The sequence below is a fragment of the Odocoileus virginianus genome, chromosome 18 (assembly GCF_023699985.2).
Source record: "Odocoileus virginianus isolate 20LAN1187 ecotype Illinois chromosome 18, Ovbor_1.2, whole genome shotgun sequence".
Taxonomy (NCBI): Eukaryota; Metazoa; Chordata; class Mammalia; order Artiodactyla; family Cervidae; genus Odocoileus; species Odocoileus virginianus.
The window spans coordinates 25,347,312-25,372,610 of record NC_069691.1 but is presented as its reverse complement, the minus strand read 5'-3'; the positions used below and the strand labels follow the sequence as shown (position 1 = coordinate 25,372,610).

The window sequence follows — 25,299 nt, the reverse complement described above, 5'->3', positions numbered from 1 at the left end:
GATGAACACTGTGGACACTCTACTTCCTTCAGTGAGCCTGAAACACAGTGGGCCTACTTGTTAAACAAAAGAATGATGCATGAACAAAAAATAGAAAAATGTTGGTTGAATTATGATGAACCAATAGAGTGAACATTGAACTATGGCCCTTCTCTTTTCTACAAATTCATCTTTTCTATCATGGATTTCACTTTACTTACTGCACAAATTGCTTACTATTAATATCTTTTGAATCAAACAGAAATATTTCTTTTTTTTTTCAGATAAAATATTATAGGTTAAATTAAAACTTAATTCTCACCTTGAATATGCAAAATACAAACTCCACAAAATGTTCATTTTTTTTACTTTGTAGTTTACAAATATACAAAATAGAAGTTTGCTTAAATTTATATTACATATTTATTAAGGCAAGGAACTATATAGAAAAAACATTTGTTCTGCTTAAGGCATACTTGGGAATAAACCATTGTACAAATTATTGCACATCTGAAACCACAGTGCATAACAGACTATCTGCATAAAAAGATTAAAGTAAACCAGGTGTATTTACCTGACTTAGGTCATAAATGTAGATCGGAAGACAAAAATAGATTTTCCTTGTCAAAGTATGCAGCAGTTTGAGAACTTTGGCCTCATTTGGTACCTTTAGAACCAAGACTTACCAAGCACCATCGTTTAGGCTATTAAACACCATTTTCTGTACCTGAATTTCTTCCTCTTCTTCTAAGATCATCATAATGGCTTTTAGAAGGCAAACAGAATACAAGGTGATCTTTATGCTTATATTGCATCAAAACAATTCTCAAGGGGTTCTGGTCTTCCCTCCCCCCAACTCTCCAGAATCTTCAGTGTACCTGTTGATTTTTACCAACTAATCAGTCTAGTCTGTCCCTCATCACCTTCTGGGTTCCATACTGGTCTTTGGGTCTTAAGCCTCTGTTTGCCCTCCTGCTGTGTTGAAACAACTACAGGTCATCTCTAGCTTTGTTACTTGGTCCAGCTCTAAATCCAAATAACCATCTCTTGAATCTTTCAGATTTCTCTCTTCATTCCATCTTATTTTTCCTTTGACTTATTTAAACTAAGACATACCCTGCTTCCAGTCCTCTCTAAACCTGCAGTATCAGGGACCAGACATAACTAGCAATAGGAAATCAATCAATAGGAAGGCCCTGCCTTCCCAGGGCCCACTTTTTCTAGGAAGGTTTTCCTGATGAGTCCAACCCAGTGTCTAACCTATCATGACTGCCAACACAGCCCTCCACTCAGAGTTCTGACTGCCAGGGTCATACAGAGCTAGACTTTGAATAACAACTCTGTAATTTATGGATGCATGGCATTAAATGGCTGTTTTTACTTCTCCAAGCTTTAATGGCTCCTTTGATGAAATGAGGATAAGAATTGTACTTGTGATAAAATGGAAATAATAATTATGGGAATTAACTGAGGTAAGATATATAAAGCCTGGGGCAGAGCAGACAATTCACTTACTCCTATTCATTCTAAATTCCTGTCATGTCTGAAATCACCTACTTCCCTTTCTTCAGAGTCTGTGGAAGAAAAAAGTTCTGAGAATTATTGAATATTTATCCCCAAGCACTGTGTGCTTCCTGTGGTAGACTATATCCATTACTAGATTAATTCTAGAAGCTATAGAACTCAAATCTGTTAAGAAAGAAGATGTTTATTCGAGATGTACATAGAACCAAAACTCTGTTTCTCCATGTTGCTTTAATAGTGAAAATACAAAACCTAACTAAAAGAAAGCCCTCAGTGGGGACTTTTCAGAACCACAGGGGAGAAAAAAGAAAGCTTACACCGCTGACCTCTCACCTTAGCATTTTTCTTCCTTCTACTTTCAAGTAGTGAATAATCAACATGTCAGAGTTCATTTAGATCTAAATCCAATTAAGTCTGACCAAAGGGATAGTTACTCATAGCTTCCAGCAGGTGTATGCTTGGAAGAAATCTTCATCTGTGCCCTTTGTTCCATTTTTAAGTCACCTAAGTTTATGGTCCTGACCGATTAAGCCTAGCAACACCTCCCATTGATTATCCAAGGAGAACAGCTGCTAGTTTAAGCATCTAGGTATTTGTGCTTGAAAGTATTTTAAGAAATCACTTCTCTCTATTTATCTGCTTAGAACAAGTCTGAGTTGAAAATTCTCTATAATTTTGTTCTGAATCCTCATGGTAGTTGCTAAACCATGGGTAACATTACTTAACCACCGTGCCTCTTGTTTTTATCATCCATCTGTGAAGTATTTTGCAAGCTTATTGCCAGAATTAAAATTAATACATGTGATTCAAGTGACACACAGTAGGTGCTCAATGAGTGGTATTCATTATTAATATAATTGGCATTACTGAGGCATTCCCAGCAATTTTAAACATTTGATTATTATTCACCCTGGGAAGAAACTGTGTGTGTGTGTGTGTGTGTGTGTGTGTTTGTATGAATTTCCATCAGTTCTCACATTTATCTTCCACTAATAATGTTCATGATTTTAGATTGACTTCAGAAGTCATGCTCTGAAATATCTTAATCACAGTTTGTCCAATTCCTCAACATGATTTTTGTTGAGTAAAGAGGAGAAAAGTGATGCTTCATAGGTGAGTAGCTACTAAGTTTTCAGTACTCTGCGAGGTGTTTTTCATGTATTTTTTGTCATCTATTTCTCATCACTTCTCTGTAAAGTATTCTTATTTCCATTATACAGAATAAAAGCGCACAGATATAACTAAGAGCCCAGAGTTAAACCAGTCTGAATAACTTTAAATCACTTTCCACTTTGGCAGTGGGGGAGGGGGGCACAGATCTGGCTTCTGGTCTCAATTTTGCCCGGAAGTAACTGTGTTTTTGAACAAATTATCTCAGCACTCTGATCTATCATTTGTTAATCCATGAAACAAAGAGGTTGCATTAAACCATTTTAAAGATCCTCTCCAGAACTACGAGTGAAAACCGAGACACTGCAAAATAAATCTAATCAAAGAGAAATATAAAATGAAAGGGACACCTCTCTGGTTTTAGTCAATAAATCAACAATATTTCTTCCAGAGTCAATCTTTCCTGATACTATAAATAGAAGGAAAAAATAGAAGAACTTGTTGGTTCTTGCCCTAACGTGCTTTTTTCAGACCACTTTGTTGATGCTCTGTTTGACCTTTGAGGCCTGATCCTCAGGATCCCGGGGTTCTTTCCTCCCCATCTTAGTTTTTCTACCAGACTGTCAGTTAACACTGAATGGTATCATCCTTGTCCTTCTCCTTTCCTTGTTCTTCCAAGTAAGAAGACAGGAAGGAGCCCAGGAAGAGTGGAGGATAATGTCTACAAAGGTAACCGAGGCTTCCCTTGATGAGGAGGCTGATGAGAATGACTGAGAAAACCATGAGTCGATGTCTTCAATCCTCTGTGAATTTATTTCCTTTCTCATCATTTTTTCCTTTCTCTGCTCAGTTCTATTAATCCTTAAGATCTGGGTTCTAGAAGCTTTACGTTTTTACACTCTGCCCCACATTGCCCCGCTTCTCACTCTTTCTGCTCTGCTAAGCTCTCATACTTTTAGTAAAGCACATACATTGCATTGTGTTTACTTGTCTATGTGTCTGCTCTTTATGTAAATCTATACCACCGTGAGTTTATCAGTGCACTGTAAGATATACTATAACATCTTCCTTGTCTTGTATGAAAGCGTATATCTACATGATACTCATTTGCACAAACCTTGTAAAAGGAAGGTATTCTTATGTTTGAAAGGAAATATGCACCTAGCTTTAATAAAGCCTGATGTATCTGTCCTAACCAGATATGTTACAAGTCAGTGCTTTACCTTACAATAGTATTCATGGATTACTCCATTGTGAGACCAAACTACATATTGAATTTTAATATGAATGTATAAAAATTTGACCAATATACAACTTTTTCAGAAATGATCTCTCTCACTAGACTTTTAACTCCATGAGAGTAGGAAACCTTTTTTATTTCTTTACCATTGCACCCCTGATGAGAGCATAAAATAAGTGCTTTATGAAGATTATTGAAAGAATGAGTAAATGAGAAAAAGAAAGAACAGTTACAGCTATTATTTTAAATGAAAGAGACCATTGTGTTGCTAGTCCCTGCTGTATATCAGAAATTACCTTAGAAGTATTATTTTAGGCTAACTGCTTGCAATTCAGAAGACGCAGGTTCGATCCCTGGGTCAGGAAGATGCTCTGCCGAAGGAAATGCAACCCACTCCAATATTCTTGCCTGGAAAATCCCATGGACAGAGGGGCCTGGCAGGCTACAGTCCATGGGGTCACAAGAGTCAGACACGACTTAGCAACTAAATCACCAATGAAAAAAAATGCATTAAAATATGTTAATTCTCTTTATTGTGTGTGCATAAATGTGCTGCTATACACAAGAATAATCACTTCTTGTTAATACTCTGTGATGAGGAACAGCAGGCGTGAGTTGACAGAAAACTGCAGGGTACCTGGGCCATTTTTTTGTTTCTGTCTTTGCAGTAATAACATTACTCTTAATAGGCGGCCTCAGATTAAACAGTAATAGTTAGCTCTGAGCAGTTAGAATTTTGCTCAATAAAAATAATGACATTAAAAGCAGTGAGGAGGAGTTGATTGGATGCTGTGCTGGGTCATCATCTTCATGAAAGAAAAAAGGCAGGAGCATGTGGCTGGTGATTTCTACAGACAACGCTGAATGGGGGTTGAGCCAAGGCTTGAGGTGAAGCCTCGCTTAGAAACAGCAGCTTGAGGATCTAAAATCCTGCCTTATCTCTCAAACACTTGCCACTCATATGCTGTTTATTTAGTGATTGTCAGTGTGGCTACCATATTAGCATATATCAAATATCACCAGGTAGATTCCTGAAGAAGATACTGTGGGGTTGCTTAGGGTTATGGCTGGAAAAAAGATGACTGTCTTAATTTTTCTCCAGTTTGACCTCTTTTCACCCAAGAATCCCCTCCTGCCTTTATTTGGAAGGCTACATTCCAGACCCCAAGCAAACATACAGTGTATTTTCTCTGTAAACAGTGTTACAAGAGGAAGGTTGAAAGTGTTTGCTTTGAAAACTCTTACTTAAGCAGAGAGACAAAAATGTTCACCCTGTCAATAGATTTCTCCTCCTCTGTGATTTGGAAAGATCACTCTTCTCTCATTACACTTTTTACTGTATCAGGAGACATAGGATGGGTCATAGAGCAGGCTCAGAATGGATGATCAGAGCCTTGGCCACCAGATTTGGTCCAGCCTCTGTCTATTTCTATTTCTATGAGAAAAGTTGAAGCAAAACCCAATGAACTTTAATGCTGGAAGGTGGTCATGGTAATTTAGTCCCTAAGTTGTGCCCAATTCTTTTGCGACCCCATGGCCTATAGCCCACAAGGCTCCACTGCCTATGGGATATCCCAGACAAGAATACTGGAGTGGCTTGCCATTTCCTTCTGCAGGGGATCTTCCCCAGCCAGGGATCACACCCATGACTCCTGCATTACAGGTGGTCTGTTTTACAGGCAGATTCTTGAACGACTGAGGCACTGGAGAAGCCAATGCTGGAAGGTCATCATGCCAAATTAAAAGAAGTTAGCAGGACTCTTCTTACCCTTCTCAAATGTTAGACTCTGTTAACAAATCTATAATTCAGAATTGGGATCAGGAAGAGGATGTTAATTTTAAAGAGACATCCAAAACCAAAATAATAATCAGAACTCTCACTGGCCAGCAAGTGGCTATTGAGCCCTATGATAACCGACCAGTGACCTGACTTTTTGCACATTATTGCACCCTTCATGTTTTTCAGAGTGCCAGGTACCCAGTAAGTTCTCAGTAGATATTTGAGTAAATGAATGAATGAACAAATGAATGGACGAACAAATGAATGAGTGCAGAGCCAAACCTACTGGGCCCAATCACATTGTTTATTCACCATTAATATCCCACCTACGTTCAGCACTTCTATTTATTGTGAAACCAAGAAAATAAACATCCAGGACAGCTTTGAGGGGTGTTCTCCATCCCTGCCTGTCACCAATTTCATGGCCAACATCTTTCTTACCTGAGCTCAAAATGGACCCAAGAAAGGATAGCACTTGTTTGCAGACACCTGGGGATATAAGCCTTTCTCTGGGATAATAAAGCTGTATTGTATTATGTAAGTCTGAATGCATATACCCTGGGCCTCCCCAGTTTATTCCTTGTCCAGTATAAAGGAATTGTTCCACACCAAAAACAGAGTAAAAGTTCACACTGCTGGCCATAGGAACCTGGTAAATGTAGAGAGAAAACCAATAGTGACCTGGAGGAGGTATACGATTGACAAATACTTAGGATCACCTAGGGCACTGATGTGGCCATTCTCTCTTGTATTACATACCCTATGAGGGCTTATGGGGTACAAATGATTTAATTAGCAGTAAATCGAACCACTTCTCTTAAGCATTTATAAACCTTCTTTCTTTATTTAGTTTCCTTCTTCCATTTTTGTTCTCCACCATCCCCTACCCTGCTCCCACACACTGGTCCTGTGCCTTTTAGTCTCTTTGTAATATGTAAATATGTAAATCTATGGTTAGAGAGGCAGCTGAGACTACAGCAGGGCCAGTAGTCATTTTATTTCCCTGCAAGTATTGTCTGTGCCTGAAATGAAGAACCGCACAGAAGGACAGACTGGGGACCAACTCCCCTTCTCTCCAATATTGTACAAATCATCCAGCTATTGGGAACAGAGACACAGTGTTTCAGAAAGTTCCTTCAGATGGCCTCCTGAGCAATGAATGGCATCTGGCAATGCTAGCTGACTATCATCTCCAAGTATGATTAATATACACCACTTCCAATTGCTATAAAGCACTTAATAAGTGCTCATTCTTAGGGAACTCTGGTTAATCAGCAGAGCCAATCATATAAACTGTCTACTAGTAGGTACTGTAAACGTCCCTTAAGATGATTTCTATCAACAGAAATAGGAGGAGTGGACCTTCTTTCTGTTTCATTTTAGGTGGATCATGAGCAACACTTCCACAGAGTTATGTCAGTAGACATCTTTATTTCCATCCCATGCCCTGAATACGCTTCATCTTTAAGAACTGGATCATCTGAGAAAAGTCGGAGACACTTGCTTGTAGTGTTTAAATGTTAAAGGGACAAAGGACAAAATGATGACCCTGGAAGCTTTGTCTATTGGCCTGTCTCCTCTGTGAATGTGAAATGTCCCTGAGGGTTATTATTCTCAGTAAACATCGCCAGAAAAAAATGTCAAGTGAGATCTGAAAGTTCTTCTGCATTTTTTCCTGATAAACGTCTATCATTTTTTAAGTGGTGGCAAATGTGAATTTTTATAATTTGACCTATTGTCAGAAAAAGAGTCATCAAAAAATACCAAAATAACCAAAGACTATTTGCCCATTAAAATATTTAAATCTATTTAGACATTAATTTAATAAGCTAATTTATTGTTTCTCTGAAATTCTTTATAATAGGAGAAATACACTACCATTGTAAAAGTCCCTGTCATAAAATTCTAAAAACAGCTAAAAATAAGATGTTTACTCACTCAGGTAGATAAGCCTCCTTTAGTTCTAATGAACTATTAATTTGACATAGAAGTTACTCTGGGTTATTCATGTTTGACTTTTTAGAACAAGGCCCTGATTAGGTATTTTCTTCTAATTTGGCTAATACAAATTATTTAAAAAGTGAAACAGAATGGTAAGGAAAGGGACAGGAATGACATAATTAAAAGGATACATTTAAAGTACATTTGCATGGGCCATATATCATGACATGATCTTGAACTTTGTCAATTTTAAAGATGTATGCAAATATATTTGTGTTTTTCACTCACATGATTTCAAACTAAGTCCCTCTTTGCAAAGGGTACCAGGTCACTCAGTAAAGTTTTACTGCAGTCCTTAAAAAACACCAAATGTGCTGAGTTATTTTTGCAAATGAATTTCCCAGATTTAAATGGTCAAAGTATATTAACTCAGAATTAAACAGCCAATGAATTCTTTCTGAGTAGGTTTCTGCCAGGAGAAATAATGAAACCCTTAACCAGGAAATAACAAATCTCCAAATTCTTCTGAGGATATGGCAGTAAAGTGATTATCCTGTAATATTAGAGTACATGAACATACAAAGGCGGTTTAGAGGCATAAGGAGTTTTCAGGATTCATAACATTTTTCCCACAGAAAACTGGTTTCCTGGTCTATTTCCAGAGTTGAAAGGGGAAGGGGAACTGATGTTAACTAGAATGCAGGCTTTTCATCAATTCATTTGGTTTTATGACTATTCCCCAATATACACCAGGGGTGTATTGTTCATAAAACCAGTCCCAGTGAATCTTTTTCAGCTATGTCTCATGAGTTGTTTAAATAACAAGAGGTACATGCATGTACACACACACACATATACTCACGCACTCACATAAACTCTCTTCATTTAGATTAACCTGGTAGAGAACATTAAAGCAAAAGTGGTAAAAATAGAAAATTAAGGTCATTCTGTGCTCCCTTCCCTTTTGAGTACCCTCACCTACTGAAGCATGGAAAAGAGATGTGCCAGGTAAGATAATCTGAGTTCCAAGTAAGAGAAAACCTAACAAGTGTTAGTTGTTCAGTTGTGTCCAACTCTTTGTGACACCGAGAGTTGGTCTACAGTCCACCAGGCTCCTCAGACCATGGAATTCTCCATGCAAGTATACTGGAGTTGGTAGCCATTCCCTTCTCCAGGGGATCTTCATGACCCAGGGATTGAACCCGGATCTCCTGCATTGCAGGCAGATTCTTTACCATCTGAGCCATAACAATGGTTCTTAAACAATAAGGACAATTATTATTTCATAGGGAATCAAGGGATAGGACTAGGATCCATTAATTTGGTGGTTCAGCATCATAAAAAATGATGTCTTTCCACATCTCACCACAACTATAAGAAGTGAATCATGAGATCCAAAGAGGTTAAAACACAGGCATAATGTTTCTCAGTAAGCCACTGAGTCAGGATATCAGGCCACTCTGTCTGAGTCTAGAACCTATTCTTCTAATCACACTGAAACCATGAAATATGTTATTGATGTTAAACATTATCTAAGGAAATGAGTAATTCCTATTATTAAACATAGTAATATACATGAGCACCCAAACAATTCGATTGCTTATTACAGAACTGTTGACACCCTGGTCCTGCTAAACATATTGGAAAACACACATAGCTTACCTGTGCTTAGAGACTTGTCAAAGAGTTGTCAAAGATTATAACATCTTAGAGATAACCTGAACTGCGTCATGAAGGAAGCAAAAGAGTTTCTGAAGTCATTCTGCTAGTCTTCAGTCAAGTTTATTGTGATTATACTAGGACTTTCAGAGAGATTTACCATCCACTAGAAAGAGCTAGACACACGAGCAATTATGTTATCATAATTACTGCTTATACATTTAGTGACTGGAGTCCACTGTTTCATTTGCTCATCTCCCCAAGCCCAAATAGGTTTTTTTCCTCCATTTTATCTGTTTCGTAAGTGTGTGTCTATCTTCAGTGTGCCCATGTATGGTTGTATAGGTTGGACACTGAACAACTATACCACATACCCCTAAATATTCTACTTTGTCCCCATGCTGCTCTTGATCCAACTGAAGGAATGCCCTCATCATCTGCTAGAAAAATATCCTTCACTTATCTGTTTTGAAAGTTTCTTTAGAATCACCATCTCAGGTCAGAACAAATATCTAGACATTGTAAGCTAAACATTTATCAAATATTTCCTCGGAGACAGGCTCTACATGGCAGTTTCAAGTACAGTTTCAAGTACTACAATTGTAAGTAGTTTATGCAATAACTCTATGAAATAAATATCATTATCTCTGTTTTACAGAGAAAGAAACGTGGGCTCTGGGGATTTTAATAGCTCACCCCAAGATACAGAGCTATTAACAGAGTTAGGGATTATGCTCTTTCATCTCCAGTGCAATTTCCACTCTGGAAATGAGTGGAGAGATAAGATTCATTAGGAGAACAAGGCGGCCGCATGCATGGTTGGCTAGAAATATTGAGGGGATGGGGATTAAGGTACAGAGTATGAGATTCTCAGGGGAGAGAAGGGGCATAGTGGGAAGACCAATGACAGACTTTCTCTTAGTCAGCTCAGTTGTGTCCGACTCTTTGCAACCCCATGAACTGGAGTATGCCAGACCTCCCTGTCCATCACCAACTCCCGGAGTTTACTCAAACTCATGTCCATTGAGTCAGTGATGCCATCCAACCATCTCATCCTCTGTTGTCCCCTTCTCCTCCCACCTTCAATCTTTCCCAGCATCAGGGTCTTTTCAAGTGAGTCAGTTCTGCACATCAGGTGGCCAAAGTATTGGAGTTTCAGCGTCACCATCAGTCCTTCCAATGAATATTCAGGACTGATTTCCTTTAGCATGGACTGGTTGGATCTCCTTGCAGTCCAAGGGACTCTCAAGAGTCTTCTCCAAGGCCACAGTTCAAAAGCATCAATTCTTCAGTGCTCAGCTTTCTATGAAGACTTTTTTTTTACTTCTCTGTATATCCCAGAGTCAGACTCTGCAGCTAGGCCACTTTCCTATTTATCCCAGGTTCATTTGGTAATAATCAACCTGAGAAATTGCAAAAGCAAGTCTGCTCAATTGTCATCACACATCATGAGCATCTACAAGGAACAAAGAAGTTCTGCTCTCTGTTGACTTGAAAGAAAGAAATAATATCTGGAATTTGCAGTTGAAGTTTTTATATTTGGCAGGATCACCAATCACATGTAAATAATGGTCAAGTCACTGAACCATCTGGTCACTGGTTTTATCAGCCATTAAATTAGGTGGTAAAATGAAACATTATTAATAGCTTGTGAATTGTTATTCATTCACATGTGGGGAAAAAATGCAGAAATGCTCAAGGGAAAGAGTATTACACTGTCTTATTAAAATTTTATTCTAAGTTTATGTTATGTGTTAAGAGAACTCAACATTTGAATAAGATGTAGTTTTGCCTCTGTGAGTCTGAAGGACTTGAAGACCCTGCCCAGTGTAACAGAAAACCCAGTGTTTTGTTTTAATGATGAGGTACACACACAGAATCTTAAAAATGGTGCACAAATGTGTTTTACTATTCATGTGGGGCAGCCCATCAGTTCATATGACATCCACCACTGATAGACTCCAGGAGACTCTTCTGTTTCTTGCCTCTCTCTTTTGTATTTCTTGTCATTCATAGTTCTCTGCAGGTTTGTAGACCCACAAGCTTGACACCAGCAATACCTGGTTTCCTGATTTTTCCATTCTTTAGAGTAAATCACTGTATAATAAAGAAACTTTCTTTTGTTACTATTAAGTTCATAATATAATTTTCAGGCTTTATTAAGATAAAATAGATGAAAATGAAGATAAAAAATATTAAAGAAAAAAAGAATGCCATCCACTTATCATTCATGCTTCATTCAAAAATCGAACACATATTTATATATAATTGACCTGTGATATGCCAGGCACCATCCTAGAAACCAGTGTAGAGAAATACAAGAAATCAGTTATTCAGTCCCTACCCTCAGGGAACTTAGATTCCAGTGGGGATAAGTAAATAATACATAAATAATAAAAACAACCACATATCACATGACAACTGGCAATAATACCTTACAGAAAAAATAAAACAGTGCAATAAGGGATGATGGACGTGGTGACATTTTATGCTGGGGGTCAGAGAATTTGCATGTAAAGATTCTTTCATTCAATATTTATCAACTGCCTGTGAAGAGCTTGGTATTGTATGCGATCCGAGATGAATAAGACATGGTCCCTGCCCTCCAGAAGCTGACAGCTCAGTGGAGAATCCGCCACCTGCTCCATTAAGCAGACAGATGAGAAGTCTCAGGGCATATTGAGGCAGTAACATTGTACTCAGCCACCAATCTGAACAGATTGTAAGTATTCCAAAACTCACAGTGGTTTCCATAAAATAATTCTCACTTCAAGTAAACATTTTCAGTTGGTGAGTAACTCTATTTTCCACCGACAGCCCTCATATTTGAGGGCTTCCTTAATGCAAGGATGACTGGTTGTTCTGACTGGTCGCCAAGGATTGTTTGGGTCCTTATTGAAATGTACTTGCTTAACTCCTCCAAAGCAACTTGGCTGGATTCTTGTTGCTGTACTGGCAAACACTGCCTCCTGTACTGAAAAATTTGTTCTTTCTGAAAATCTAGACTGTCCCTGGATGGGTTTCATGAAAATCAAAGATAAAAAGAATTACAGTTTTTTTTTTTTTTTCAAGTGATGAAGCACTTTGTATCCACAAGGTTTACATAAATGTAGGTCACATCCTAGATGCTGTGGCATTTTATCCTCATTCTATCAGGATTTGTGCAGATACCTGGCTCAAAATGTCCCAAATCATCAAGAAGACAGAAAAAAGTGTAATTATGGTCAAAATACTAGCTTGTATCAACAGCTGCTCTTGTTTATTGTGTTTTTAATACAACCTCCATGACCCCAGCTTTACAAAGTTTGTAATAATATAACATTGTTAAAAAGAAAGCTCAGTCATGGGAGGGGACAGCACTGAGCAGAGAAGTCTTTGTTTTCCTGGAGACAGAGCCTTTTTTGATAGGGGATGGGAGATCTTATCACACACAGTTGTTGCATAGACCGTGATAATCCACTCATTCTGCAGGCTGCATGTTGGAACCTTCCTCATCTCCACCTTCTCACTGTCTCATGCTCACCCTCCACCACCGCTGGAAGACTCAGAAGAGTACATTATTGTGGCAGGGCTGAGACACAGGCACAGGTGGTAACGCTTGTTACAAACGTTTCAGTTTTTGTTGGGGCTATGAGCTGACTTTTTAGCGGTTTGCTCTGTCTGAGAAACAAAAGCAAGGGCTGCAGCCCCGGCTGTTGATCGATTGCACCGCTGCTGATTCCCACAGGTTGCCATCTTGCAGAGAACCTGTTTCTTCCCCTCTGGCACCTGAGGACCATGGTGCCAGCCTGAATCGCATCCAAAGAGCCTCATTTCCTTACTGCTCCAGACAGTGAGTGCATTTGTGCAGTCCTGCCTATTCTGTGTTGGAGAAATTTCATAGCAAAATTGGAATTTTGTCGAGCTCTTCCTTTTTTTGCTGTACCAAGGTAAAAACCGATTTATCATAAATTCTTTTTTCACATTTTGGAATCCTTCCCATTGGTAAAGTTTTTTTTTTTCTTTTCCCTTTCTTCTTATCATGGCCTCATTTATAGCAGCTTCCACTGTTGTGATCATGTCAGCTTTAGGGGTAAATGACAGACAGGAATTTTGCTATCAAAGTTACTTCCAAAGGCCACCAAAAAGTCAATCACTGGATAAGATCAAGAACTTAGTTCTAAATATAAACTTTCTCAGCAGCACTTGCAAATAATAACTTCTGCCAAAGTTTAACCCTATGTTAAAATTCCCCTTAGGAACTTCGCTCCTCTCTAAAAATTCTTTTTTCTAAGGATGTCACTCAAGGTGAAATTCACTCCATTGAATCTTAAGTAGGTGACTCTGTGGCTTATTTGTAGGTTGTACATTTCTTGAGTGATAGAGGTGCTAACATAAAACTTCCATTATCAGCTCTGTGAACTTAGATTCACAGAATATATTGCAATTAAGTAACTTCTCAGGGTGGCCTTCCAAAATGGGAAGGGTGTCCAGTTGTTGGTGGGTTTGGCTTAGGTTGTGCAGTTTATTTGTTTGGGTTGTATGTTTTGAAAATGTGCCCAGGGCTTTTAAAACGAGTGATGGGAACATTTGTATAAAATGGAATTGAAAGCAAAGGAACAGACATTGCCAACACTCTAATTATGAACCTAGCAACATGAATACAGAGTGTAAAGGGTGTAAGACAAAAATAGACGGAAAGGAGGGGACCTGGGGTCTCAAGTAGGATGGCTGCATTTTCTTCTGAGCATGCAGGAAGTAAAAAGCATCAAGTTCTCATACCCTTTTGGATAACCAGATTTATGGCAAACTGGGGCCCTTTTCCCCAGTATCCTTGTCACTATGAGGCACTGTCTGGACAGAGGGTAAAGTTCTGAGGCACCTAGTCATTTATGTCAGGTAATCAGTATATCCACTTCTCCCTCCTTCCCATAATGTTTCCTTCAAGGCCAAAAGGACCAATGCTCCATGGAGTGCTGAACTAGAGGAGAGAAGGGCAGGAAGATCACGTTGGTGCCATAACCCTTATGATGTTCAGTTGCCCAAGAGGAAAAATACCAAAGTCTTTGGAAACTTTTGACAGACACATTTCCCAGAAGCTGTAACCAGAATAGCTGGAGGGTTGTTAAACAAAGGGTATTTTTGTATTTTCTTTTTGTAGTCCAAAAAGAATTTGGAAAGTTTGAGAATCGACAAGATATGGGTGGTTGACACACACTTTCTCTTAATTTTTGAGATTTGCTTCTTTCCTCTTGCATCTTCATTTCCAGGCAAGTGTGTTTCATTCCAGACTTAAAATTCTCTCTCCAGTCTCTGCATGGATTAGGAGTAATTCTAAGGTAAACATAACATTGCCGCCTCTCCTTGAAATGCATAGTTTTATTCTAAAGAAGATTTCATTGAGGTTGTCTGTTTGACTCTTCCCCCCGCCCCCCACCCCCCGGCCCCAGGTTGTATATGAGATCATATTTCCAAGGTAGCTATTATGCTGTTCTAATATAATTTAAGGATGGGGGATGGATATAGTTAGCTGAAAGTATCTTTCAAGGCTTTTTAAAAACAGGTGGAGAAAGAAACGCACCAACACAAATACTTCACGGCCAAGTCTCCCTGAATGCAAAGCTAGAACCAGCATGTTCCCAAATAGAAGGCTGAAGCCCACTGAAACGTCCCGCAGGCTGCTGGGTTTGCACTATAAGGTCCGGTAAATTTCATGTAATTACAGCTGCCTGCTGAAGGAGTCCTGTGGTCTCCACAGGCTGTTAAGACCTTAGTTATAGCCAGAGAGAGAGAGAGAGAGAAGGTGGGGTTCAACCCCCCAACCAGTGCCAGAAGCTAGGCACTTCCTGCAGAACAGGGACAGTTAGAAAAAGCCAGCTGTGCAGAGTAGAATTAAAAAACTCTTCGATTTAGATAAAATAGTGCCGTGTGTGTGTGTGTGTTTTCCTTTTAAGAAGTATAAAAAGGCCCCCTGCCATGGAAGCGCCTAGTCTTAACCACTGGATTGCCAGGGAGATCCCTGGGTAATGGGTGTTGTACCAGCCACAAAATTATTAGGAGCCTTGAAAGAGGTGGTCGTCTTAAAAGTCTCTGTGAACTGCAAAGTGCCACATTAATATTAATATTTAACTAATATGGTGTGGACAGTGTTCCTCGAATTTGTTAGCTACTGTGCTAAGAACTCAGAGGAATGAAGGAGGTCTGCTGTAGTGGCGTAGTTTGCACAGTTGATCATTTTCTACTATGTGTGTTTACCAAGAATACTCTCCTCTCAAGAAAATGAATTCCTTAAGCAAAAATTTGTGAGCCACATCTCTCTCTCAAAGTAATAGTTCTGTTGTTTCTGATTTAACTCACAAATAACACATGAACATCAAGACTTAATTCCAGATTTTTTCCAAGGGGGAAGGGGTTTCAGTCTTTCTGATTCTTTATTTTAATCACAGCATTATTTGGGGGTGGGATGGCTAGAATTTAGACTAGTTTGATAACATTGCTTCCTCTTTAAATTGGACAGCCAGGAATGAAAATCATTAGGGGACATTTGCATTGTATTTGGATGAAAGGGTTTTCCTTAATATGTGTGCCTTACTCACAGAACACATTCTTAAAATGACTTAATAGTGCATAGTTGACATACCTCACACACAGTGGAGGCCTGAATGAGTGAGCTGTGGGATGAATGAATGGTGAAAACTAAGTAAAAAGAAAAACTAAAAAATCCCACCAGTATTCAAAATTTGGACTATGTTTCATTTGTAGTTACTACTTAAAAATGGAATCTAATTAAGCAGACATTTCTTTTTCACTTATAAAAGTGCTTTCACAAAAAATCTTGGAGCTGGGAAATAGCTTAGAAAAACTAGTCTAGTGTTTTTCAAATTGTGTTTCCTAGAGTTGCAAAGCAATATTACTTTACCTTGGTTAACATTTGAATCACTTGGGACTTTTTTACACTAATGCCCCATTCTCAAACAATCCAATTTAGATCATATAAATTGACTCTGGGCATATGGTTTAAGTCTTCCAGGTGATTCTAATGTATAGCCAGGGGTGGGACCCACCATTCTAAGGGTTCAACACTCCCAACATTTAGACTTGTGTTCTGATAAATGCAAGTATACTCTCTGGAGACAACAGGATGGAATATATTAAACTGGAAAAACTGGGATATGTTTATGCCCAGTAGAGTTTACATTCATTTCAGAGAAAACACTAGACTTCTGAAAAATTCAGTAGCATCCTCTCTTGCCCTCTTTGTATAGGACCTTCTGCAGGTATACAAGGGACACATGGATAAGGCCCAGTCTCTCTCTTTGAGATTTTATAGTCTTGCCAACTGAAAACATACCAGGGGTTGGCTTGTGGCAGAGGCACAGGGAAGGAATGAGAAAAACAAGTATAAATATAACTTTAATAAAAAGCAGGTGTGTTATGGATGACACAGGAAAGCTTGAATCGTGGACGAAATATAGCTTTCAGCATTTGCTCCATTTTCTCATCTCTTCTTTCCCCAGCCTAACTGACCAAATGGAGCAGTTCTGATATGCACAGTCTGGGAACACAGTCTGCTTTGGGGCAGTGCAGGAATAAAAAGAGAAACAATACGGGCGCCATGTTCTTTCTTACCTCTGCTTGATGTGTGCGGTGCTTAGTCGCTCAGTCACGTCCGACTCTTTGTGACCCCATGGACTGCGGCCCACCAGGCTCCTCTGTCCATGGGGATCCTCCAGGCAAGAATGCTGGAGAGGGTTGCCATGCCCTCGTCCAGGGGATCTTCCCAACCCAGGTCTCCTGCACCGCAGGAGGATTCTTGACCATCTCAGCCAGCAGGGACACCCACTTGGTGCAAGGGAGGATATTTCCTAGAGCCTGCCATTAGGTAGTAGGTTCTTCTGGTGGAGAAAGCATGGGCACTGAGGGCCCATTTCAGGATGGCTTCTAGATGTCACACACATTTCTTTGTCATGGGAAAGACGGAGAACAGCCCCTGCCTGACTTGATTTGCTTTTGTGCTTCCCCAGGTCACAGATTGTTAACAGTCCCAGTTTCGTTTATCTCCTGGCATGAATGAGCAAAGCTGAGTGGAAGAGAGAGGGACAGAGAGAGGGAAGGGAGGGAGCGATGAACGAAGGGATAGGGGAAGAGAAGGAAGGGAGAGAGAAAAAAAAAGAGTTAAAAGTTTCCATTGTCTTCAGCTCCTCATATTCGTCTTAACTCAGAATTTTGGGAATTTCATTGTTCTCTTCCTAAACATAGTCACCTGGCAGAAGACTTTTCAAGGCGTGATTAGACATAAGTTGGTGTAATTTCCCACTGACTCTGTCCAGTGCATTCTCATATTTATAATATGTTACCGTTCCAATCATTGATAGATACCAATTAAACAAGTCATGAACCACATCTTGGGCATGAGTGCTTTCTGTGATATATCATCTTACTTCAGTAGACTATTTATTTAGCGTAAGAGAAATTTGAAGAATCAGATTTTTTTAACCAAATAAATACACACGTTTATTACCATGTGAGGTTAGAATCCAGCATAGTGAATTAATGCAACAGAGAAAAAATGTTCTAGGGAAACCCAAAGAATCAGATGTTTTAAATGAAGTAGTAGCATTCATGCCTGGGTAGAAGAATCAAGAAGACAAAAAATGCCCAGCTCTTTGATGAGATGACCCTTAAAGGCTGGGCAGGAGTTCAACATGTAGGCAATCATAAGAAACTTGAGTAAGAAAAATGTACAGTTTTGTTCAGACAATTCTGGAGTTTAAGGTATTGGTAGTAAAGCAGTGGAAATTTAGAATGGAAAAATGAGTCGGGCAGCATTCCATTTGTGGTGGCCTTTCAATGCCGTTAGAATATTTCTACTTAAGTTTGGCCAATAGTCCTGAACCACTGAGATTTGTTGTTGTTGTTATTGTTTTTGTTTGAGCATAGAATTTATATAATCAAACTTGTGCTCTATTAAATTTAATTGGGCAGCACAATGGAGAATAGATTGGGGCCAATAAGAAAAACATTAGGAGCAGAAGAATATACAAAAGATTATTGTATGAGTCCAAAAAAAGAGATATTTGTATTAGAAAAATGGGTTTTGGTGTTAAGAAAAGGAAACAAAATGTGACCCTGAAAAATTAAAAAATAGATAATAATTAACCAAGAATGATGTTTCTATATTTATAAAACAAGCACTGACTTGAATAGATGATTTAAAGTAATCATACATGTGGGAAATAATATTTTTTGTTTTGCCTGTTTAAATTTCTGCTGGACCTGTTTAGTGTTACTAGTAATTTTGGAGATGTGATCAATGAGTTTTGAAAACCAGGATGTTTTGGAATAATAGGTGATGATAAAGGAAAAGAATATTTAGAGATAAATGAATGATTGATCTACCTAATAGAAGTGTACCTAGTTAGAAATGAAAAGTTCAGTACCAATCAGAAGTATGAAGGATTTTCATTCTACTGAATTGATCAGTTATTCTGACATCTAGTAGGAAGCCATGGAAGTTTGTAATTACTCATATTAAGAATTCTGTGGCACTATGAATCCATCCACTTCTGTTCAGATTCTACTATTATTTATTTGTGACATTTTGTGGTATCTTTTAGTTAGTGAGGCTTCACTCAAGAGTTATTTTACCTTTCAGCACAGGCCCAGTAAGAGGGATTGTGAGAGTAACATCCGACCAGCCTCAGGGATATCTAAGCCCATGTTACCTTCCATCGAGTCATTCAGCAGAAGTCTTGAGATTTGCTTACAGTTCAGTTTCTCTGCTTGCTGATGGTGAAATATGAGTGTGGAGATGTTTAGAGATTAATAGGGTGTAAATATACACATACAAAATACAGAGAAACAGGAAATAAGAAAAAGAATGTGAGGCCAGAGGCAGGACAAATTCATTCTAAGTGAACTACAGGAAGCTTTGTAAGTAAAGTGATGTTTCCCAAGAAAAAACGAATTGACAACCAATTCATTTCCTCTTTCTCTCTTCCTAGCTTCATCCTTCACTTCCTTTACTTTCTCAAATATTTATGGAGTACACAGAGAGCTGAAAGTTCTATCAGAAGAGCTTTCGGCTCTAGTCAGACATGAATCTGCTGTCAAACAACTGAAAAGAATATTATCCCAAGTATGGACACATCCGGGAGAAATTGTTAAGTGGTATAATGATGTATAAGATGAAGATAGAGAAAGGTTTGAAAAGCAGCTGAAAAATAGTCATCTTAATGTCTTTGCTGTGTTCATTATCTTGAAAACTGCTCCTGAATTTCTTCAGAAACATCCACAGCTATGCTGGGAAGCAAGGTGAAATCTGGTAACTGGGGTCCCGATTGAGGATAAAAGCTCTGGTTTGTCACCAGTCATTTATAATTCACAGCCTGTGAAGAGGTATACGCCCATGGAATTCAACTTGTGGTGTTTTGCTTCTGAGTGAGTTTCTGAAAATCACTTTCTGAAACCTCATTTGAAAGACCCTTTACAAATAATTTTGTGACTCTGCATGGTTTTCTTGCTAAAACGGTGAAGACTGAACTTGGTTTGTGGGCACAGAAGTCTTACCCACATTGAGAAGCTTACTGCACTTTGGGTTTCACCCTCTTGGTTTTATTCTCTCCTACCATTAAGTCTCAAAGCACATTCTTTATTTAAGGAGAAGGAGCACCCTCTACGATAGCGGACTGTGAGTCAGTAACATCCTGAAGCAAGCTCTAGTCTTGACCGATGAGAGTCAGCCTTGTGCGCAAGAAATGTTAAACAAAGGCTGCTGCATTTTTCTCTCATTCTCCTACACAATACCAACTTTGGTTGGCCAGGGACCCAATAATAAAACTGTAGTTTCAGAATTTAACGTCATTTCCAGGTTAGGTCCCATGACGTTGATATTGAAACCAAACTGTTTCTCCTTTTAAAGAAACTTGTTATCACTCCCAAGAAATCTCAGTGATTCATTTCCATTCTCGCCCCATTCTTGTGCCATTCAGCAAAATGGAGGTTGCTCCATCAGTTTTTGGTCTCCCTAGATATCCCCCTCATTGCGTGATTAATTATTGGCTTTCTGGTGACTTCTTAATCATGTTTTCTTTTTTTTTTTTTTTGTATTTTAAGATAGTCTTTCTATTTCCCTAGAATTCCCTAGTATAAGATACAAACCCTAAACGGAATGTAAGTAATGGCAATTACTTTTCTCATCATTCAGCTTTACCTTTACTACCAAAGACACCATTTGAAAATGTGTACAAATCATCAAGTTTAAAATTTCCAAATAAACACAAGGCAATTAATTTCTTCAGTGAAAACATTAGCATTTAAAGGTTAAAGTCTCAGAAGAATGTGCTTATTCCTTAAAATTACTAACAAATTACCCATTTGTGTTAGCGTGTGTTGTCTTTTTAAAGATGCTGCACACACATAGAGAGGTGGCCTTTGAATATTTAAACACAATCGGTTTAAGCCAACAAAACCGAAACACACTTTTATTGCTGGAAATACTGAAATCCACAGCTTCGTGTATGAGTTAGTGCAACTTCTTGACAAATCACCTGTTAAATTTTAGCTGACAGCTTGTCATATATTAATTATAAATAATTGTAATATACGGCTATCATAATGCATGCAACACAAAAAAATAGGAACAGTAATTAGAGTCTATCCTTTGTTTTCCTCCTTCACTTCTTGCTCACAAGAAAAAAATGACCCAATGTTTCACTTGGGTTGGGATAGTGCCAATGGTTAATGGAATGCCCCACTCTACTAAAGAATTTAATGGGAATATCCATTTGTCACAGTCGCATGCTGTAATCTCCAGTAGCAGAGCCAATGGAAAATAGCATCGTACCATAACGTCCTCTACACAGAGCAGGTGAGGGTGAAATGCAGACTGAACAGTCAGGCGAGAGGGCCTGGCTTTTCTAGGCCTGTCTTTAGAGAAAGATGTGGATTTTTTAAAAGAGAACATTGCTGCCTGACAGCAACAAGAAATGCCACCTTGGAGAAAAAGAGAGTACATTTCCTTCATATGGAGAAAAGCTGGAATGTTTGCATAGCAAGTCTCAACATCTCTAACCACCTCTTTGTCTACTGGAAGCCCACCTGTTTGTAAAGAGACTTTAGACATTAGGTAGTCAAATCAGAAAGATCAGGACTAGAGGCTCATTTTGATCAGCTTCTACTTCTGAGTTTGAGCTTTCAAATCTGAGGAATGGGAATAACAGCACCTAAACCTGCAGTGTTAATGGTCTATAGATTCTCCATGTAAGTAAAAAATATTAGCATGGAATCCGAGTTTTTTTCCTTTCTTCTTCACAGTTTAGGTAGAATTATAGTGTCGTCTGATTACTTTAAATGTGTATATCTTGTGTTCTGAAATGAATAGAAATATTGTTTAGTTTAGGGACTGTGTTTTGTATATGGGGATTCCTTGGTAGCTCAGTTGGTAAAGAATCCGCCTGCAATGCAGGAGACCCTGGTTTGATTCCTGGGTTAGGAAGGTCTGCTGGAGAAGGGATAGGCTACCCACTCCAGTATTCATGGATTTCCCTGGTGGCTATGTTATCTTTCTCATGTGCCAGGTCTGTGTTTGATCAATAAATAAGCTACTGAGAAATGCCATGTGAATTAAATTTGGAAAGCTCTCGCAAACATTTTAACACTTGTAGAGATTAATATTTAAGTTATTTGAGGATTAAAACCATTGTTATTCCATGTGTGCATTTAGCAGCAAATTAATGACATATATTAGGCATAACTAGCACCTATAGGAAGAGGTCTCAAATATTCATTTCAGTGTCTTAGGAAAGGGTTTAGTATCTTCAAAGCATGCCATTTGAACCTATGTCATACTTCTCCATCCTAACTGGATTTACTATAGACCACTGTAGTCTTCACAAAGGAAATGTGACCAGCAACAACTAATGCAGTTCCTTGGATAATAATTTATAATCAGAATAGAAGTAAAAACACAAAATTTTGAAGTAGAACAGTGGTTTCTACATTCTAGCTTGGCCACTCACTAGCTGTGTCAGATTGGCCAAATTACTTATCCCCTTGGTTTCTGTTTCCTCAGTTATACAATGGGGCTAATGATTCTTAAGTAACAGGTTTTGAAACTTTTTCTTTTAATCACTAGCCACATCATGGGAACAAAAGTTTTACAAAACAATATTTAATAGAGATAATGCACTCTTCTTACTTTCCTACTTTCATTTAAAAAATGTTTCATGCCACACTAGATTCATGACCCAGAAAAGGTCATGATGTGCCTTTTGAAAAACAGTGGGATAGCATGATGTTTAGTACACAATACAAGTGATTACTGTTATTGTCCTTAAACATTATTTTCAGCCTTTTTAGGATGCTTCATGATGGATAAGAATAAAATCTTCCCAGTACTTCTAGGAATTAACTTCCTTGGATGGGGTCCAAGATAGACTCATACTCATCGTATGCTGAATTATGCACTAGAGGGGGTTGTGCTATAGCAAAGCTTCTGTGTGCTGTTCATCAAAGAATGTGAGAGCTAGAAAGAAACTAAGGAAATGTCTAGTACCATTCCTTCATTTCCCTTCATGGAAGTATTTATAGTTTTAAAATATTCTGTATTTATTGCTCACTGATAAGCTGAAAAACTGGCTTCTTGGATCCAGAACTGGGAGGCAATTAGGAGTAGCTGAGGGGGCAGGGACACTGGACCATGACATCTGGGGTTTTGTTCTGGCAACCAATAGTTGGGTCACCTTAAACTCTCTGGGACTCAGTTTCCTTATTTGTAAAATTAGGTGATTTTGGCAGATGATTAGTCCCCCTCTGATACTTTTTGACCTCAAAGCTCCAAATGGTAAACTCTCTTGTATACTGTAGTAGATGCCACAGGGAGCTATTTTGTTACAAATCTGATCTGAATATGTTAATATGTGTATACGGGGCTGCAGTCTTATTCCCAACATGACTTAGAAGTACAGAGGAAGCTTGGCTTTTCTACTTGTGCATGCTCTCTCTCCTATTACCCTGAACAACACTCTTTTGTATTGGGTTGGCCAAAAAGATCCTTTGGGTTTTTCTGTAAGATGTTACAGGGGAAACCCGAACAAACTTTTTGACCAACCCAATACAATAATAGCTCAGACTCTCTAGTCCCTTCCTTTCATTGTTACTTTTTTCTCCAAGATGTTTGGTTGTAGTGGGACAGGCACATCGAGGACCTCGTGGTGTCAGGGAGGTTGGCTGCTTGGGCTTGCATCATTTTCTTACACTGCCCTGTCTCCCCTGATTTCTGCATCCCTTTTCTTTTTGCTTGTTGCTCACCTTGGTAACCAGCATCACTGAGTTCTCTAGCCTATCTAACTTGCTATGAGTGGAATATATTGATACTATTTCTTCTTTGATGGTGCTCTTAGACAGCAATCAGACTTCCTAGCCAGGATCTCAAATAAGGTCAGAACTAGTCAGATCTTCTTAAATGAGATAACTGGATATGTGTCTCTCCTTCAAAGATAATAGCAGAGGAAATACTAGGGTTCTGAAAAAACTTTCTGTTTGTTCCTCTAACACCCAACTTTGCAAGAGGAAAGTGGGCCTCACTGGTTTTCAATGAGAAAGCCAAGTTTGAGTTTATACCTTCAATGAGAATCACCTGTGCAGAGGCTCCACTTTCTGAATTCATCCTTAGGGCATAAGCGGCAGGTGTTCAGCAAACCTGCTCAGCCTTTCAGTTCCCTGGTTTATCAGAAAGTTCTGGAGGCTTGCTCAGGAATAGCTGTCTTCTTCATTCTGACTATAAGGCTAACCATTTAAAAAAAGAACCAAGAATAGTCACGCTAGGATGGTACTCCCCCTCGCCCCGCAAATTGCTGGAAAACGAAACTTCATTTAGCAAGAAGCCTTTCAAAAATGCGTGATTTCTTTCTGGAGCACAAAGTGGGCAGAGGATTACTGACCAATCCTTCAGTGGCTTTCAGGTGCACTACATACAAAGAGTGGGAACAAATGGGCAGCTTGAGACAACAGCTGAATCATTAGGCTGATTCAGTCTAAGGAGCTGGCTTACCTTTGGTCTTTCAAAGACTGCCTAGAGCCTGCAGGATTAAGTATTATGTGTATATGCTGCCTTGAGCACACAGTGAGCAAGGCAGGTGACTGGAAACCTTGACTTTCCTTTAACCTTTCTGACCAAGTTTCTATTAAAATTTTGGTAGGCCAATTGCCAATGGTGGCTTCCAGCTGCTGACTTTTTGCGCTTGCTGGAGATCCTTGAGGAGTGAAGAAGGTAAAAAGTTGCCTCTTCAGCTAACAGTCCACACAGTGTGTTCTGTTGATGAAGCCCGTGTAGCCCCACAACTGAGCGGATGTCTAGGCAGAGGGTTACATGGTGTCCTTCAGACAAGCTGGGGAGTACTGCGTTATCCATATCATAAAAGCAAGTGGCACGGAAGCATGGTTATTCCATTAAGACTGATTCGATACTTCCCTTTCTTCCTCTCCGATTCCAAAGTGGATCCACCAAACCTCCCTGAATGGAAGCTACAAAGGTGAACTGGGGTTGTAGACACAAACCGTCTCATCACCGCCCGCGCCTTATATTATTATCGCTGCTTTGAATGGGATGCGACCAGCATCTTTCCTCCCTTGTGCCAGGACCCCGAGCAGGAAGCACTGGGTGTGCAGCTCAAGAGATGAGTGAATTTGTTAGAGGGGGTCTTTTCTGGCCTGGTGGATGGATGTGGGGAGTGACGTCACCCAGCCCCCTCCTAGGCAAGAGAGTGTGTGTGTGTGTGTGTGTTGCGCGCCTCCTTCTCCCAGCTCTCCTGCCTCCTTCCTTCGCGGTCCAGCTCCCTGGCCCTTTCAGCGGGCCAGTGGTCCAGATTCGGGGATTCGCCAGTGGGCGCAGCGGGCCTGGCCCTCCCCTCGCCCGGGCGCACCCATACTCACACTCTCGCGCTGGCAACGCGCACGCACAACCCCTCAGCGCTGGGGCACCGCGATTCCGTGGGATCCCCAGCACGTTACGAGGATTTTCGAAATCACCCAGACAAGGAAACAAAGAGAGGAGCTTTTCCAATCACTTTCCTGAGATTTTTTTTCA

The 25,299-nt window shown here is 39.4% G+C and overlaps 2 protein-coding genes across 39 annotated transcripts in view; one reads left to right on the top strand and one right to left on the bottom strand.

Moving 5' to 3' along the window:
- PTPRD (protein tyrosine phosphatase receptor type D) overlaps positions 1-25,299 on the top strand; it is a 2,322,816-nt gene that overhangs the window by 1,755,711 nt on the left and 541,806 nt on the right. The gene's annotated exons all lie outside the window — the stretch shown is intronic.
- The window catches only part of LOC139039412 (uncharacterized), a 75,922-nt gene continuing 67,230 nt past the window's right edge, over positions 16,608-25,299 (bottom strand). Inside the window, exon 5 of the mRNA XM_070480161.1 lies at positions 16,608-17,292. The gene's annotated coding sequence lies outside the window, so the exon portion shown is untranslated. The remainder of the gene's footprint in view (positions 17,293-25,299) is intronic.